Source organism: Pongo pygmaeus, chromosome 5, assembly GCF_028885625.2.
Source record: "Pongo pygmaeus isolate AG05252 chromosome 5, NHGRI_mPonPyg2-v2.0_pri, whole genome shotgun sequence".
NCBI lineage: Eukaryota > Metazoa > Chordata > Mammalia > Primates > Hominidae > Pongo > Pongo pygmaeus.
The window spans coordinates 19,630,817-19,650,609 of NC_072378.2; the positions used below are offsets into that span (position 1 = coordinate 19,630,817).

Sequence of the window (19,793 nt, forward strand, 5' to 3'; positions counted from 1 at the left end):
TATTCAGTCAATGCTCAGGTCATACCTTCCAGTCCTTATTCCCTTATATTATCTTTAAATAAAGGCCATATATTTAAAATTGTTTAAAAATTATAAATCAGTGTGTAACATTTGTCACTAATATAGAACAGAGTTTTAAAATATGGCCAACTTACACTTCAGGTCACCTCTTCAAGGTTGATGGTGGTGCCTATTTAGAATAGTAAAATTTCACCAAGCAGATTTCCTCCGGTTGTAGATAATTGTGAAAAGAATAAAAAATTAAGTGTGCAAAGAACATGAACAGACACTTCACAAAAGAAGACATTCATGTGGGGAAAATATGAAAAAAAGGTCATCATCACTGATCATCAGAGAAATGCAAATCAAAACCACAATAAGATGCCATCTCATGCCAGTCAGAATGGCAATTTTTAAAAAGTCAAGAAACAACAGATGCTGGTGAGGTTGTGGAGAAATAAGAACGCTTTTACACTGTTGATGGGAATGAAAATTAGTTCAACCATTAAGGAAGATGGTGTGGTTATTCCTCAAAGATCTAGAAGCAGAAATACCATTTGACCCAGCAATCACATTACTGGGTGTATACCCAAAGGAATATAAATCATTCTACTATAAAGATACATGCACATATATGTTTATTACAGCACTATCCACAACAGCAAAGACATGGAATCAACCCAAATGCCCATCAATGATAGACTGGATAAAGAAAATCTGGTACATAGACACCATGGAATACTATGAAGCCATAAAAAGGAACAAGATCATATCCATTGCAGGGACAGAGACGGAGCTGGAAGCCATTACCTTCGGAAAACTAATGCAGGAACAGAAAACCAAACGCTGCGTGTTTTCTCTTATAAGTGGGAGCTGAACTATGAGAACACATGGACACGGGGAGGGGAACAACACACACCGGGGCTCTCGGGGGATGGGGTAGGGGAAACTAGACATCAGGAAAAATAGCTAATACATGCTGGGTGATGTAAAATAACTAATACCTAGGTGATGGGTTGATAGGTGCAGCAAACCACCATGGCACACGTTAACCTATGTAACAAACCTGCACATCCTGCATATGTACCCTAGAACTTAAAATTTAAATTAACTTTAAAATTAAAGCAGATTGTTAAGACAATTATACATATTTGAAATAAAAAATATTACATCTTGGGTAATATTAATATAGCAACATAATTAGGCAATGCTATAAAATATTGACGAATAAAGAGATATATTCATGAAGATTGAAAAGTTATCAAAATGACTCGCTATAAAGCTATAATACATTAAAGTACAATAGAGCACTGCCTCCACCCAACTATTTTTTTCATTTATTACATTTAAAAAATAGTAAGATACTACTGTATATAAACTACTATTCTGGATATGAGGGGAACATAAAAATAAATTAAGCAGTCTCTGCCTTCAAAAGTTTTGTGACTTATTTAGTGTTCAAATATACTCTAATTTGGGGGTTAGAAGCCTCAGAATCTGTGTCTGGCTCTGTCCATCCTTAGTTCTATGTTGCCACCTTATCACAGTTTAACTTTGATTTATCCATCCTACTATTTTAGGATTTTATGAAATTCTATTCCTATTTAAGGTAAAAAGCTTTGTGCTTCCTTCTCCATTTCTGTACTTTTTTTCTCTTCATTGCCAGCTGAAAGAAAAGCCTCCAAGAAAACCTCCCTGCCCATGGTCTTCACTTACGTCGTTGGCTAAAGTGACTACTACTCAGCTACTCAGGAGTGAATTCTCTGTAGAAGATTCTCTTGGAAAGTCAGTAAAATTACACTGCATTGAATAGGGCTAACATGTTTAATGTATTAATTACTAAATTGCTGCTGACTCTTCAAAGGGTTGGGGTTTTTTAGTTACTTTAAGAACCGCTTTAAGACAGAAGTATACAGTGATTATCCTGGATGGAGCAATAAGCAACTTTTTTGCAATTTCTGATAACTAAAGGCACACTTGAGACTCCAGTCCTGTATCACAGGCATGAGGGTTACCATTACGAATAGAAAATGCAGCATTTCAGGGTTTGAGTAAGATGAGTTCCTACACTTTTTTCTACTGATCAGATTAAGTCCTATTTAAATCATTGTCAGCCACCTGTCAGATTATCTCAGAAAGAGAACATATAGAAAAAAATAAAGAAAAAAAAGACAAGAATTTTCCAAACCCTGGGTTAGCTAAAAGTATAAAGTGTGATAAATGTGATGGGTTCTTTCTATTTGCTGTGACTCTAAATTATTCAGCAGCACTCTTGGACATAGAGAAAAATATACAAATCTTGAGTTTTTATGTTTGGTCTACTTAATGTCACAGGTTCTGTATAATGTGACAGCACTGCATAACGTACATTGGAAAAAATGCATTGTTCTATTCATTTCATTCTCCTAAAGCTCAATTTCAAACCTTAGAGTGGAGGTAAATTTAGTGGCATTGTCCTAAAGGCTATTATTTGAATCTCTGCAACCTAAGGCATGTAGTATATGACTATTCACTAATAAAGTTATTTAGACTACAGGTCAGAAGGGTGTTCTGAAATCTATTTCAGAAGAATTACTGTAGAGTTTCCAGTTAGGAACATGGCAAATCTGAAGACTCTCTTGATACAAACTTTTAAAACAGTTAATAAAAGATAGCCAGACTCCTTTAAAATGCTTAGCTGAGCTTTCAGGAGTTAGAAGATAATCTCTAGAAGCCAGAAAGAAAAGGGAATTTAAAAATCAGATAGTAGGACTTGAGCATACTCTGTGGCTGTCTTGTTTGGGGAAAGGGAAAGATTCTATCTTGGTCACTTATGGGCTGGTTTTTAGTATCCACGTGATGAGCAAACATAAGGCCACCCTCTATGTAAAAAAAGGAGTTGAGAAAGAAGGCCGGGCGCAGTGGCTCATGCCTGTAACCGGCTCATAAAACTGGGATCCTTGAAAAGCATATAAGGCAAAAAGGACAAGGGGGAATATCTGACAGTAGGTACAGGAAGAGAATAAGAAAGGCCAAAGAATCTTATCTTTTTCTGGGCTCTGCTAGAAAAGAAAAACAAGCAAACAAAAAACCTCTCTTGAAAATTGTGGCCGGGCGTGGTGGCTCACACCTATAATCCCAGCACTTTGGGAGACCGAGGCAGGCAGATCACCTGAGGTCAGGAGTTCGAAACCAGCCTGGCAAACATGGTGAAATCCTGTCTCTACTAGAAATACAAAAAAATTAACCAGACATGGTGGTGCATGCCTGTAGTCTCAGCTACTTGGGAGGCTGAGGCAGGAGAATCGCTTGAACCCGGGAGGCGGAGGTTGCAGAGTCAATATGGCACCACTGCACTCTAGCCTGGGTGACAGAGTGAGACTCCGACTCGAAAAAGAAAGGAAAATAAAATATCAACCCACATATATTTTCTCCATGGTCAGATATTACGACATGGTCTAGGAAACTCCAAGCTGATAAGTAATACAGAACTTGGTCATGAACCATTGATAGTCCTGGAGCACCTAGAAATGTCCAAAGCTCAGACCCAAAGGTTTATCATAGAAAGAATAAGCCCTACCTAAAAGATGTGATCACAATGAAAAATTGCCAAACACAAAACAAATCAATCCAACATACACAAGCCTAAGCAAGATTTGAATTGTAAGAACTTCAGATGATAAAACAAAAATCAGAAAGTGAATAAAGAATAAGTAAAATAATTAAAAACAAAAGCCAGTTGTCAAGTTGCTTAAGCTAAAATAAGAGATTGAGAGAAAAAAAAACGGAAAAAAATAGCCATATAGAACTTATACAAATAAAAAAATGATCATTGAAATTAAAAAGAGAAAGAGACTGCAGAAGTAACAACAACATCCATCAACAGATGAACAAAAATGAATAAAGAAATATGGCATAGCCATACCCTGGAATATTTTTTTTGGCAATAAAAATAAACAAAGTACTGATACATGCTACAACATGGATGAAACTTGAAAACATTAGGCTAAAAACATTATGCTAAAAATTCAATGGACAACTTAAAGAAAAGATTAGACACAGCTGAGAGAATTTGTGAACTATAATATGGATCTAAGGAAATTGCACAGAATAAGGCACTGAAAATCACAAAGTTAGAAAATATAAAGCAGTGATAAAGAGACATAACAGATAAAAATGAGGACTTTCAATACATGGCTAAGATAAGTTCCAAAAGAAAAGAACAGAGGGAGATAATTTGCAAGGACACAATAGCCAAAATTTCTTAGAAAAGATGAAATACGTAAGTTCTCAGATTGAAGATGCATGTCCAGTGACTCTAAATGAGCATAAATAAAAATAAATCCACACCTAGACACATTATCATGAAACCAAAGAGTACTAGAAAAGAGAAGTGAATTTAAAAGCCACCAGAAGTCAGAGTAAATTATCTGCAAAGGGACAAAATTAAATAGATAGCAGACAATAGAGGCTACATGACAATGGAATTATATGCTGAAAATATTTACAGAAAATAATTGTCAAACAAGAATTTGTGTCTAACTAAACTATACTTTCTTAAAAGTGAGAAAAAATTGGCAAAAAGAAAGAAAGAAAGAAAATCTAAGGAAATGTATCACTTACAAATGTTGACTAAAAGAAAGGCTAAGTAATATTTAATGAAAAAGATAATTGAGCCTAAATTGAAGGAGTAGATGCAATAAACAATACTAAACAAATCAATCAATGAGCAAGTATGGACTTCATAAAATAAAACCAGCTAAATGTAAGATAAAACGTAAATTAAAATATTACACATAATTACTCATTTATGGCATGAGAGATTTGCAGACTTAAAAATTTAGCTTCTTTTGTCTTGAAAAAGTTAAAGATAACCAATACTTAACTTTAGGTTAAGTTAAAGATTTCTTACTCAAATTTTAAAGGTAGATATTAAGAAAATACAAACAAAATCTTTATTTTCAAAACCATTAGAAAAGGGAAAAAAATGAAGACAAACAAAATTTAATACATTTAATAAGTACCCATAGAGAAGGAAAAAAGCCAAGAAAAATGCAATAAATAACAGCATAAAAGTAGGAAGTAGAAACACAAACTCAAATAAATGTAGATAGACACAAACCAACAGCTGAAAAACAGGGATTCTCAGATTGGATTTAAAAAATTAAACCTAGCCATAGACAAATTAAATTAGGCACTGTTGATGTCCCTCATTCCACCTGAGCTCCCCTGCAGCTGCTACCTGTACCCTGACAGCTCCCCAAGTGTCCAGTTCCTGTGACTCTAATATCTCTGTGCAGGATCTGTATGCTAAAAACTGCAAAACACTGATGAAAGAAATTTAACAAATCTATATAAAATGAAGATATATCATGTTCACATATTTAATAACTTGATATTATTAACATGAAAATTTTTCTCAAATTTAAGTATGGATTTAATATGAACCCAATCAAAATCCCGAAGGAAAATTTTTGAAAAAGAACAAAGTTGGAGGATGCACACTATGTGATTTTACAATCTACTATAAAGGTATAGTTATCAAGACTAAACTTATAGTATCAGAATAAACCCAGACAAATATGCCCAACTGATTTTTACAAAGATACAAAGGCAACTCGTTGAAAGAATAGGCTTTTCAACAAATGTTACAAGAATAATTAGACACTTGTATTCAAAAAGCTAATCAACCTACACTCACACCTATTACTGTAATTAAATTAGAATAGATCATAAGTATAAAAGTAAAAAATGTAAAACTGTTAAAACTTTTTAAATAAATCAGAAAAAAAACTTTTGACCTTGGGCTAGGCAAAGAATTCTTAGCCACTTGCCATAAGCACAACCAATAAAAGACAAAAAAAAGATCATTTGGACTTCCTCATAATTAAAATTATTTGCTCTGTAAAAAACATATGAGAATGAAAGGCAAACTACCAACTGAGAAAAAAATTTGCAAATCACATGTCTGACAAAAGACTTGCATCCAGAATATATAAAAAACTATCAAAACTCAACAATAAGGAAACAAACCAATAAAAGAATGGACGAAAATCTGAATGGACACATTATCAAAAAAGTTACAGACAACAAACACCTGAAGCACAATGAGAAACTGCTACACACTTATTACAATGGCTAATATTAAAAATTCATAAATAAGTAACTGACCATGCCAAGTGCTGGCAACTGAAACTCTCACAGAGTGCCTGTGGGAATGCAAAATTGTACCATCACCATAAAAAGCTGTTTGATAGTTTTTTATAAAATAAAACACACTTGCTATACAGCTGAACAATTCCACTCCATTTGCCCAGTTAGAAACAGTCTATTGTATGTATACGAGCTTAGGATATGACAGAGCTGCCCTTACAAATCAGTGGGGAAGGATGGGCTATTCAATTAAATGGTGATAAAATAATTACTGACGTATGATAAGAGATGCAACTAGATCCTTACCTTGCATTGCAGCCATGCATGCACACACACGCACACGCGCACACACACACAAATGGATTAAGACCTAAATGTGAAGAGTTAACTCTCCAATTTTGGAATGAAATATAAAGAATAATGTACAATATTTGGATCAAAGAGAATTTTTTTTAGGTTTTGTTTTTTGTTTTTGCCAGGATCTCACTCTGTCACCCAGGCTGGAGTGCAGAGGTATGATCTCTGTTCTCTGCAAGAGATTCTCCAGCCTCAGCCTCCCAAGTAGCTGGGACTACAGGCATGCGGCACCATGCCTGGCTAATTTTTGTATTTTTTGTAGAGACAGGGTTTTGCCATGTTCCCCAGGCTGGTCTCAAACTCCTGAGCTCAAAGCAATCCACCCGCCTCCCAAAGTACTAGGATTATAGGTGTGAGCCATCGCACAAGACACGACGATTTTTATACAAACACTACACCACAATAAGATTTTAAAAAAAGATGCTAAATCTGACCATTGCAACTAAAAAATTTCAATGTGAACAAGATTCTTTAACAAAGGAGAAACAAACAAAAAAGATCATAGATTGGGAGATTTTGTAGTACTATTTTGTAGAATTCTATGTTATATATTATATAAATACAAACAACTAATACTATCCAGGACATAGGAAGAAATCTTTAAAAAAAAAAAAAAAACAAGAAACAAAAATTTCGGTCAAACAGTGAGCAAAGGATATAAATTTAAATGTTATAAAACTCTGAATAGCTGTTAATTTATAAAATACACTTATATTTAGATTTAGTCCTTCAGGGAAAAAAATTCATGAAAAAGATCTGTGGTTTATTAATACAATGGAATACTATATAGCAGTTTAAATAGATGAACATATATCTACACAAACCTTAAAACATATTGTTGAGTGAAAAAAATAAGTTGCAAAAGGACACTTTCAGGGGAACATCAAAAATATACATTTTTAAATCATATTGTAAGTTTTCATGCATTTATAGTTTCAAAACATGTAAAAATGCCAGGGAAAAGTTCACATCAATTTCTCAGAAGTGTCTTCCTCTGAGGGTGAAAATGTAGATATAGCCGTAGAGTGCTGTTTGTATAAAATCTGTGTGTATGTGTGTGTCTGTGTGTGTGTGTGTTGTGAAAGCGAGAAAGAGAGAGAAAAAAAGAAGAGAAGAGAAAGAGTTGAACTAAACACAGCAAATGTTAACAACTATTTAAACTCGATGTTGCATATATTTTCTGTGTGTTTGAATTTTTTATAATTTTTAAACAATTTATTTAGAGAATCACAGCATTTCATACATGTTTTAAACAATGTCAAAATTATTACAGCACTCAGTTATCCTCCCAAATAGCTCCATAAAAAGGCAACATTCTTATGTGCTTCTGCAAAATAAACTTTATTCCTATTTCATATATCACTCTTGTTTAAAGATTGAAGTAAGCCCAGCACAGTGGTGGGTGCCTATAATCCCACCTACCTGGAAGTCTGAGGCGGGGGATCCTGCAGCCCAGGAGTTCAAGACCAGCCTGAGCAACAGAGGAAGATTTTGTCTCAAAAAGAGAAAAAAATATAGGTTGGAGTAAAACACTGAGCTTTAATATCATTAAGAATTAAATTCATATCATTAAGAATTTCCAGCCAGGCATGGGTGCTTACACCTGTAGTCTCAGCATTTTAAGAGGCCAAGGTGGCAGGATTACTTGAGGCCAGGAGTTCAAGGTCAGCCTGGGAAAGAGGGAGAACCTGTTTCAAAAATAATAATAACAATAATAATTTCCCAGGAAGAAAAGGGGCTATAGTTTAAGACTAAAGCTATATCACTTATGACCTGTCTCTGCAATGTTCTTATCTGTATTTAATTATTGGGCATTGTATATTCTTTCAGCAAATATTAGAGTAACATTCTAAGAACATTTCTTCCTTTTGCCTGAGGGGGCAGAGCCTTAGGTAAAGCAATGAGATTAGGACTGGAAACTAAGGAAAGTCAAGATTTTAATTGTATGCCCCAGTCTAGTTGCCCCCACTGATGCCCACAATTTATAAGAAGTTTTCAAAGCTGTACCCAGGAAATGATATTCAGAAAAGTCTTCATGTTTCCTCCACTTCTTGCAGGATGCCATGAATTATTTAATCTTCTAGAATTCCTTAAGCTTCTTTTTGCAAAAAAAGTTTTCCCTCTACTTTGACAGTCATATCACTTTTTTTTCTTCCGGTGTCTTCATGAAACTCTTGATGTGAAAACCTCGCCTTCCTAGACAACTGCTATTTGAAATGAAAAGCTGCATGGGTCTTGTCAGCCTCCATCTTACACTATTTAATTTTCACTGTGGAGTTCACAAAATGGCCATTTCTATAATGCATTTCATGTTTCCGGATAGAGAAGATTGCTAGCACAGTAAATATCCATCTAAGCCTCTTTCTCATCAACAAAACATGTCGTTTGTAGTACCCACACATCAACAGAACTTCCTCAAGCCTGCCACTATTGCTTTTTCATAATTATATTTTATAATCCTCCTTTACACACGAGAGCTCAATTCACTTCCTCCTACAATGCATTAGCATCCTCTTCAAATCCATTAGTGGTATCACAAGCTCCACAGCATCATTCCCTCTTCAAAATATTTTATTATTAAGTTACTGTACTGCGAGCTGGGAGTCTATGAATATTTAAGCAAGGCATCGTATGTTTATGTACACTCTGCCAAGACAAAAAAAAAAGCCTATTCACCCTAGTATTTTGGCAGTGGATTAAAAGCTGCTATGTACCTTAAGAAAAATGTTTGCTGAAGTTGCAAATGATTGTTAAAAATAAGTATATAATTTATTTTTAGAAATTCTTGATGATTTAATCCTTACCTGTTCTTCAGTCTGCACATGAAGTGTCAGTGCTAGCTAGCAGCAGGGATAGGAACAGGCGAACTGACTCTAGTATTCCAAGACACGTGGACAGTCCTTAGCACTGAAAACTCATTTCAGTGTTGCTGGCTCTACTTCACTTTTCAGCATTTGAAACTCATCGCTATACGTATTGTTGGTTATGGTAACATAACCAACGTTGTTGTTTATAATTCTCTAAGCTATACTACTCTCTTGAGTTAATTTGGTACATGGATAGCCACTAATACACATTAACTTCATCCGGAATAATTATATGATTTGATGCACTGCATACTTGAGATGCAAAGACACAAAAAGGAGAAAGAGACTGCAGAAATAACACCAATGTCCATCAATAGATGAACAAAAATGAATAAACAAATATGGCATAGCCATACCCTGGAATATTTCTTGGCAATAAAAATAAACTAAGTACTGATACATGCTACAACGTGGATGAAACTTGAAAACATTATGCTAAGGAAAAGAAGCCAGTCACATACACAGACACAGACACACACACACACACACACACACACACACACACACAACATGAATTATATAATGAATTCATAGGAAATGTCCAGAATAGGAAAATCTATTAGTGGTTATTTAGGACTATGGGTCTCAGAGAGGGGGATAAGAGACAAGGGGGTGATAGCTAAAGGGTAGAGGGTTTCTCTTTGCCATGATGAAAACATTCTAAAATTGACTGTAGGGATGGTTGCACATATCTGTTAACTATACTAAAAACCATAGAATTGTCCAGTTTACATGAGTAAATTATAACATGCATAAATTATATCTCAATAAATTTTTTTTAGAAAATGAATTTAGTAATCAATTTCATTTTCTGAACAAAAAAGGCATGAATTAATTCATTAGTTACACCATCTTGGACCCTTGCCATCAGGTTCTCAAGCTGTGTGTGGAAATGGAGGTGGGATGGGAAGAGTATTGATGTATGAGATGGCAAGGAAGGGATGACCTAGAGCAGAATCACTGTGCAGTTTATCAAACTATATGCACCTCTTCTCCCTACAGATAGAGTGCAGTTCCCCATCCCTATGTCAGGAACTACTGCTCCATGAGGAAGCTATTGATGGTGGTGGGTCATCTATCTAAAAGAGCGGTTGAAAATGTCTGTTCTACTGATGGTATCAATAAGGTGCTAACAACAATAAACAAAAGCAGTGATCAACATTAGAGATTTATTTAAGGAAACATAGCTACCATGCTATCATTTAACAAAGATAATTGGCAACCTGTTTCTCTTTATCTATGTTTGACCTTATTCCATACAGGTTAATGCTCACAATAAGGCAGCAGGGGGATGGGGGGCATTTTTTTAAGCCAAATCAAGCTGGCAATATTTATGTCAAGCCTGATCTGCAGTAAAAGTTTCCGAAGGAAACATGATGTGAAGAGATGAAATCATTGTGTAAAATAAATAAATGCTAACTTTATGAAGCCCTGTGTATTAGGTTTCCTTCCCTGTTTGATTTTTTCTTTTGATGTTGAGAGTCTTCTTGAAACCATCCCTCCCTTTGTTCCTTTGACACTGTGTCAGCTACTGCCACCTCTTTTCAAATGATACCTAACTCTTGCATAGTATTTATTATGTGTCAATCACTGTTCTAAGGGTCTTATTTACCCCATGTAATCCTCTCAACAACTCTGTGATATGGTACTATTAACTCTATCTTTAAACATGAGAAATTCAAGGGCAGAAGTTTAAGTAACCTTTCACTTATACTCTTTCTGCCCCGTCTTGAAGTGGCTTCTGACTCCTTCATGGAACATGGGCCAGGGGAAATAGAAGTTTTCATTCAACTGATAATTGTTGTGAGTTGGCATCCTACACTGAAAGTCAGGAGGGTGATGAGAAGTATCTCTCTCAGGGGTCATTTTGTGGGTTCTTGGAGACTCCCATCACTGGGAGAACTTTCACCTGCAGTTCCCCTGAGGCTGGCAATGCAATGATCCTCGGTTACCACTGCCTCTGCTCCTGCACTCAAGGAATTAGACAGATTGGGTCTGTTTGGTGAAGTCTGTTTCCTTCTTCAAAGATGATCTGACCTTAGAATCTGAGATCATCTCAAGCTGATGTTCTTTCTCTTACTTGTCCCAAATTTAATGCACAGGAAACATTCATTTGTCTCAGCAGCACCTGCTAATTCAGGCTATATAACACTGCAGTCACTTTTTGCTCAACTTTTCCAATGGAAGTCAGCCAGTGGATCCCATGCCTGTTACATGTCTTAGGTAGGAGTTGGATTGTCCCCTGGGTCTTCTCACTTTGAGGAACATGCATCAATCCTCAGGATTGCCTCAATGAGTCCTTTCTTAGTAAGTTAAGGAACTGAACTCAATTAATATCTCTTATTGTGATGACGTGGGAAAGAACTCACAGAACCCATGTAGGTCTCCCTAAAAATTCTCTCTCTCTACATGTTCCCCTTTCTGGACCCTTTTATATCCTTTATTTTTAGGGAGGGAGTTAAATGTTTTCTATGTGGTTTTTGCCACCCACTTTTAAACTCTTAGTTTAGCACCACTTCATTTTGGAGACATAAAATGGTGTCTGAAACATCTATTTTATGTATGTGTTTATATATAATATAAAGGTATCTTCATGTTTATTTCTGTTTCCTCTATAGAACTATTTGTTCACTGATGGCATGAACGAGGTCTATTGTATTCACCATACTAGGTGAACACCTACATAATAGGCATTCGTACAATATTTGTGCAGTGAATGAATGCATAAACATGTATTTTTTACTTATTCATACAAATATAGAGAGATAGCTCAGAAAGACACACTACCCAGCTCTAACCATGAAGCCATATGGTCCCAAAAGCAATTATTTTTTTCTACCAAAAAAATTGTTTTTTACATTTTTGAGCCTTTCCTGTAAATCCATCAGTTAAGTAACAAACATTATTTTCAGAGTTCTACACAGTTCTGCCAAAATGTCAATCACACCGTGACACGAACAGGCACTTTTTAAAATAAAGCAATTTACAATACAATTGTATACTAAGTGCCATGAATTCTCAGCTGTACAAAAATATCTGGCCTCTCTGCTAATGAAATGAAGGAAAATATAATTGACAGTTATCTTATGAGATTTCATTGTAATGCACATGATGTTATAATAAATCTGGTTACTGGAAATTCTGTGGTATACTGTTTAAAGGATATTAATTGATTGCCTTGGAGTCAGCTTATTTTGAAATTCCTGTTGGTGAGCTTTGATACGAATGTACTATACATATGAAGTAGGTTATAACAGGTCTTTTCTAAGCTCAATGCATATGATCAGTGAAATAGGAGTTTTATGAAAACCTCAGTTACCATCTATGGCCAATTTATAACAGATGTGGCAATAAAAATTGCAATGTGAAACTAATAAAAAGATCCTCTATATTAGCCTTTCCATGGTACCTTTTCTGGATTAGTAATTCTAGAGCAAATAAAGGAACACTAACTCTCTGCAAAACAAAACCACCCAAAAATTTAAAAAATGAAATAAAGTAAATTTTTAATATGAAGTAATTTGACAATTGTGTCATGAGTGAGAATTTGTTTAACTTTTAAAATGTAGGGGCTTTGGGCTGGGTATGGTGCCTCACGCCTATAATTCCAGTATTTTGGGAGGCCGAGGCAGGCAGATCACGAGGTCAGGAGATCGAGACGATCCTGGCTAACACAGCGAAACCCTGCCTCTACTAAAAATACAAAAGATTAGCTGGGTGTGGTGGCACATGCCTGTAGTCCCAGCTACTCAGGAGGCTGAGGCAGGAGAATTGCTTGAACCTGGGGGGCAGAGGTTGCAGTGAGCCGAGATTGTGTCACTGCACTCCAGCCTGGGTGACAGAGTGAGACTCTGTCAAGGAAGGAAGGAAGGAAGGAAGGAAGGGAGGGAGGGAGGGAGAGAGGGAGGGAGGGAGGAAGGAAGGAAGGAAGGAAGGAAGGAAGGAAGGAAGGAAGGAAGGAAGGAAGGACAGAAAGAGAGAGAAAGAAAGGAAAGAAGGGAGGGAGAGAGGGAGGGAAGGAAGGAAGGAAAAGAAAGAAAGAAAGAAAAAGAAAGAAAGAAAGAAAGAAGGAAGGAAGGAAGGAAGGAAAAAGAAAGAAAGAAAAAAGAAGGGAGGGAGGGAGGGAAGAAGGAAGGAAAAGAAAGAAAGAGAAAGGAAGGAAGAAAGAAAGAAAGAAAGAGAGAGAGAAAGAAAGAGAGAAAGAAAGAAAGAAAGAAAGAAAGAAAGAAAGAAAGAAAGAAAGAAAGAAAGAAAAGAAAAGAAAGGAGGGAAGGAGGGAGGGAGGGAGGGAGGAAGGAAGGAAGGAAGGGAGGGAAGGAAAATGTAGGGGTATTGTTGGTTTGATTGTAAGAAAACAAATGTGAGGGTATTGTTTTTTCCACTGTTAGTGTTTTTACAGCAACACCCTAACAAGATTCATTAACATAAAAGTTGGGTGGAGGTTTACAGCATGCTTCAGAGAGAATCTTCAAAATTTGTGAACATCAAGTTAGCAAAGTAAGTTGTGAACATTGTAATCTAAAGTACTCAGAATACCTATACTTAAAGTAAAAATTTCATTCAAACATACAAACTTAATTTAAGTAACATACAGAAAAATATGTAGATGTTTTAATAAACTTATTTTTATTACTCCAGTCATGTCTTTGATAAAGTGTAGACATAATTTGGGTTCTGAAACCAGGCATTGGCAGATGCACAGAGCAGGGGCTGAAAAGAAACAAGGAAGGAGCATCCAGATGTAACATGATGAGGAAGAGCAACCGGGCAGAGCCTACCAGAGGTTGCTACAAAAGGATGGAATGCTCGAATGGTCTTCAAGGTTCCATCCTTGCTGCTCACCTTCCTAATTTGATATCCTTTCCTGATTCAATGCATCCACTCCCTGGAGTAGCAGAGGCTGAGAGTGGCCTCCAAATATTCACTGTTCTCCCATATTTTGTTGTACACCAGTCTGCAATTTTTAATTAAAATTAGCTAAAAATTATCTTAGCTAATTTTAATTAAGATTAGCTAAAAGATACTGCACTTTTCAAGTGTATGGGTGAGCTTAATAATGTTTAACCATGGCTTTATTAAGTGAATGCTTGCGTCTTCAACATTAAATTCAACTTACTTCACATAATGTTTGCAAATACATTATCATCAATTCTTACATATTTCACATCAACCAACTTGAAGTGCAGAAGGCTTGCACTCAAATAACTCTTCTGAGGTGACAAAGAAGCCCAAGACTTGAGTCCAAGTCTCTAACCAACAATGACTATATCAACACTGGTGAACTCATATGAGGGAACTTCAAGGTTGGGAGGTGCAGGCCCCTTCCTAATCCTGCCAAAAGCATCATAGTGTGACCCATGGCGAGGGCAGTAATAACTACCAGAATCTCCTGCAAATGCAGTGAGTACATAACCAAGGCAAATGCAAACACTTATCAAGATAACCTACTTTAAGTTATGGGGTACATGTCCAGAACGTGCCGGTTTGTTACATAGGTATACATGTGCCATGGTGTTTTGCTGCACCCAACAATCTGTCATCTACATTAGGTGTTTCACCTAATGCTATCCTTCCCTTAGACCCCCACCCCCCGACGGGCCCCAGTGTGTGATGTTCCCCTCCCTGTGTCCATGTGTTCTCATTGTTCAACTCCCACTTATGAGTGAGAACATGCAGTGTTTGGTTTTCTGTTCTTGTGTTAATGATGGTTTCCAGCTTCATTCATGTCCCCACAAAGGACATGAACTCATCCTTTTTTATGGCTGCGTAGTATTCCATGGTGTATATGTGCCACATTTTCTTTATCCAGTCTATCATTGATGGTAATAGACTGCATAAAGAAAATGGGGTTTCTTTACTTGTTGTAAATCATGCTGTGGATCCCTCAAATGGGACCTTTCAACTGCAGCTTCCTAGTCAGTTTCCTTCTTGGTTCTATGGCCCACAAACAGGAGTTTGCCTCTTCCTTTGAAAGCCATATACTTGCCTTCTGGAATATCAGATAACTTGAATTTGATTTTGACATGGCCAACACCTCAGCAGAAGCCCTCACGCTGGGAACAAACTAGGGGAAGACATTGTTGGCACCATATGCGACAGTAGCTGTTGCAGTTAACAAATAAGAGAAGCCTTTTCTAGCCTTGCTGCTCTTTTTTGAAGACTTTGTACTATCTAAAACTTCAGTGCAATGCTACCCAGAAAAGGCAAGCACTTTGATGTCCATAAGGGAACAATCAACAGAAGCAGGGACATTGAGGCCCACGTCCTGGCCACTCAGCGGCTCCCAGCACAGAAAGGGCCGCTTCATGTCCAGCACAGGCAGCTCCAGGGCAGCAGGCACCGCGGCCCACACCAGGGGCCACAGTGCACCTGCCACTTCATGGCACATGGCCAACAGGATGGGCAGTAATCTACATTTATAACAGAACTCCAACTAGCTGGGCATATATCCATCCAGTTAAATTTCTATATTACCCAGAATCCCAAGACTTGACTATGTTCTAGTCAATGAGAAATAAAGAGAAGTGTGGTGCTTCAAAGGAGTTTCTTTTGAAAGGAAGATCACAGCCCCTCTTTTCTTCTCCAAATTGCAACCCATAACAACACGCAAAGATATGAATGTTAGAACTCTGGCAGCAGCTTTTGCCCTAGGTAGCTGAGAAGTGAGCTGGAAAGAGACAAAATTGTTGTAGAGTTATGATTCTCTCTCTGAATTATATATCTCCAAAATTATTTTAGGTGAGATAGAAATGCATTTTTGTCTTCATTAAGTCACTGTTACATGCAGTACATGTAGTAAAATCGAATCGTAACTCAAAAGTGTGGCCTTAGGACACAACTCCAAAATCAATGCTCCAAACCCTGCTTTCTTCCCAAAGATTATGACCTAAATATCCAGCCACCTTCTGGGTAGCTTTATCTGAATATATCAACACTCCCCCAACACACACACACAAAAAACTTAGCAAGAATAAAACACAACTCATATTTCCTCCAAAATATGCTTTTTATGCTGTATTTCCTAGCTCAATTTGAAGGAAGATTCAACCATTTATTTGCTGAGTGACATATCAGGGGAATCTTTTTGCTTCCCATTCCTTCCCATCTGCCAGTAACCAGCATTCCTCCTGCAAGATGTCTGGGATCTTCTTACCAGCAGCTATCACGTATTGCTCTCTCCATCTCATTGTTACCATTCTGGTTTTGACCCTTACGAAGCCTTGCCTGAATCATAGTAACATCCTCTTAACTGGTGTGCCTGCCTCTAGTTTCAACTCTACTAACAGCCTTCTACAATCCTATATGAAAATCTAATAGCATCATTTCCTGGCTTAAAATCTTTTCATGGCTCTCATTAAGGATGGAAAAAAGCCAAGTTCCTTGGCACGGCATTCAGGGCCCTTCAGGATCTAGCCAGCACTGAGTCCCCTAAAGCAAATCCTAATATACCTCTCTTTACTCTCTTCTCCCATTGCCCACTAAAGCAATACTCAGTCTCTGGAAAGCTAGGCTTTTCCAGTCCCCAGCACCTTTGTCATAGCATTCTCTTCATCTGGAATGACTTTTCCCCTACTTATATGTCCAAGTAATTCACCTAAATACACAGCTCAGGTGACAATGTTGCTGTGAAGCTGTCACTGATGTCTGTCCAATAATATTCATATATACTTTTAAACTTGGACCTTGAAAGTTGCATGGCAATTGTTTATTTGCACACTTGACTCCGATGATAAACTGTGAAGTGGTTAAATTGAGGATTATGTCTATTCATCTTGGCAGTCCCACCTGAAAAATAATAGGTATTTATTCCAATGGTAATAATAATAATAGCCAACTCTAATTGAGAATATCCCATACACTGACACCTTTGTAAGTGCTTTATTTGTATCTCAATTAATTACCAATGAGGAAGCACTATTACTATTTTACATGTAAAAACAAACAAAGGCACAAACACATAAAGTAACATACACAGCTAGAGAGTCAGGCTTTGGATCTAGGAAGCCAGCTTCATATCTGTGCATTTAAGCTTGGAATGGCTACATTAGGATGCTCCCAAATAAGCAACTTTGCTTTCTTCTAATCTTTCTCAAATTGTCCAAGACCTTATGAGGTTCAAAAATAGATGCTAAATCTATGAGAAGAGAGTGGAGGTCAAAAGAAATGTATTCATATTTCCTAGAAAAAAAATGGATTGCTCAATTTTAAAAAATGGATTGCCCAACATAGAGATTTCCAAACATAGAAGATGATCGGAACTCCCTAGGGAACTTTGTAAAATACGCATTCCCGGTCCCAACCAAGATCTAGTAAATCGGCATCCCGAAAGCTAAAGGAAAATTTGTTTAAAGTAAATACAAAATTTCTGGGAATTTTAAGCAATGTGTTGCTATTTAAACTCAAATCCAGAAATATATTTACATACTTTGTCTCCAAAATTCCCCAAACGTGCAAGTCTAATTTATTAAAATGTGAAATTAGCTACCTTGACATTGCTCATTCTCAGTGAACCCATGCTGGCTCCTCGTGACCATTCCTCCACAAACTGTCCCTTCCATAACCTACTACAGAGGGTTGCAGGATTATCAGTGTGAAGTTTTGCAACTTTAAAACATACATTTTGTCTCCTTTATGATGATTGAGGCAACATTTTCCATTCAACAGTATTTCCTTTCTCCCTAAATTCTCAAAATATTCTGGCAGTAATTCTACAAGTTACTTCTGTATCTTAGGGTGTGATGGATCTAAATCCAGTGTGTGGAACTCATTTCAAAGAACTAGGCATTTTCTTCCTCTTAGCCATGTTTGTCCTATTCTTTCAAAATGATAGAGAATTTAATAATGTTATTCTTTAAAATATTATTTTATGTTGATATGACTTCATATTAATTTAAAACATGTTTTTTAGTGTTAACTGTTTTATTCATATTTTATTTTAAATACATTTCTTCATGTAAATTTACTGAAGAACAAGCAATTCAGAGAAAAGCGCTATGAGGAGGAAAAGTGTATATATCACATAAGATGTGGAGAGATATAGGCTATAGCTTAAATGCTTCACTTCCTTTAGCCTGTATGATACAAGTTTAATTGAATTTTGTTAGTTAAAAAAAAAAAAAACTGTTTCATGGACAAAGTGAGATTAGTGTCAGAATGAGAATACAGATCTTCTGATTCTTAAACTGAGACCCTTCTCCCCTTATCACCTAAGTGGTTTTCAATGTAGTACAATTCACGTACAACACAAGTTGAGTATTTCTTGAGTTAGAATGATTGTGTCTGACAACCAAGGTTCAAAGGCAGAAAATATCCATTACAAATACAGTGACTCTGGACAGGTCCCCTATCCTCCCTAAAATCCAGTTCCTCATCTTAAAGTTGTCCCCATCTCATATTCTCACTATTTGTGTTGAATCAAATGAGTTAACATATATAGGGCTTTACACAGTGTCTGGGGATATTATTATTAGTCAGATGATATCCCTTAACATGAATACTGGAATGGCAATGACAGAAATAATTCTTGGCATAATTATCTGGTCTAAAACAATAGAACTTGTTCTATTTTCTGAAATCTTCCTTCTCATCTTTCTCAAATGTAATTGCTATATTTATTTTCATTTATTTCTTTTAAAATATGCAATGTTTTTTATGAATTTGCATGTCATTCCTGTGCAGGGACCATGCTAATCTTCTCTGTATCCAATTTTAGTATATGTGCTGCCAATACCAGCACTAATTGACATATTTAAATATATCTATTTTTTATATCTCAGAATTTTATGAAACAGCGTTAGTATTTGGCATTTTGAACTAATCAAAAGCAGGATGCTTAAGAATTTAATTCAAGTTAACATTAACATTGCCACTTTCACAGGGATGGTATAAAAAGTTATGATGTTACTAAAGACTCAGCTGGATTCCCGTCAGTGCTAATAATGCTTGAACTTCATCAGTTATTAGTGCAATTTAAAAATGCTTTCAACATTTCCTCACAAACCACACCTCCTCCTAAATAATTCCTCTTGATCATTCCAAAGCATGTCTTTAACTTGCTGACTTCATCAGCTCATCAAACTGAACAGGACAAACAAGGAAAGGAACCTTGACCCCTCTCCCAGTCACATATCATCAGAATGCAGAGCTTCTACATTCTCCAAAGAGGAACAAGGGATTTACTTATAAGAAATAATTCCCGGCCAGGTGCAGTGGCTCACGCCTGTAATCCCAGCACTTTGGGAGGCCGAGGCGGGCGGATCACCTGAGGTCAGGAGTTTGAGACCAGCCTGATCAACATGGAGAAACCCCGTCTCTACTAAAAATACAAAATTAGCCAGGTGTGGTGGCGCATGCCTGTCATCCCAACCACTCGGGAGGGTGAGGCAGGAGAATCTCTTGAACCCGGGAGGCGGAGGTTGCAGTGAGCAGAGATCATGC

At 36.7% G+C, this 19,793-nt stretch overlaps 1 non-coding gene and 1 pseudogene across 1 annotated transcript; both read right to left on the reverse strand.

The window, feature by feature from the left end:
- Nucleotides 1-14,605: 14,605 nt before the first annotated feature.
- On the reverse strand, nt 14,606-15,744 carry LOC129038984 (cytochrome b-c1 complex subunit Rieske, mitochondrial-like; annotated as a pseudogene).
- Nucleotides 15,745-18,987: 3,243 nt separating this feature from the next.
- Nucleotides 18,988-19,092, reverse strand: LOC129039696 (U6 spliceosomal RNA). The gene has a single exon (XR_008503415.1). It is a non-coding gene; the product is annotated as a U6 spliceosomal RNA (small nuclear RNA).
- Nucleotides 19,093-19,793: the final 701 nt, after the last annotated feature.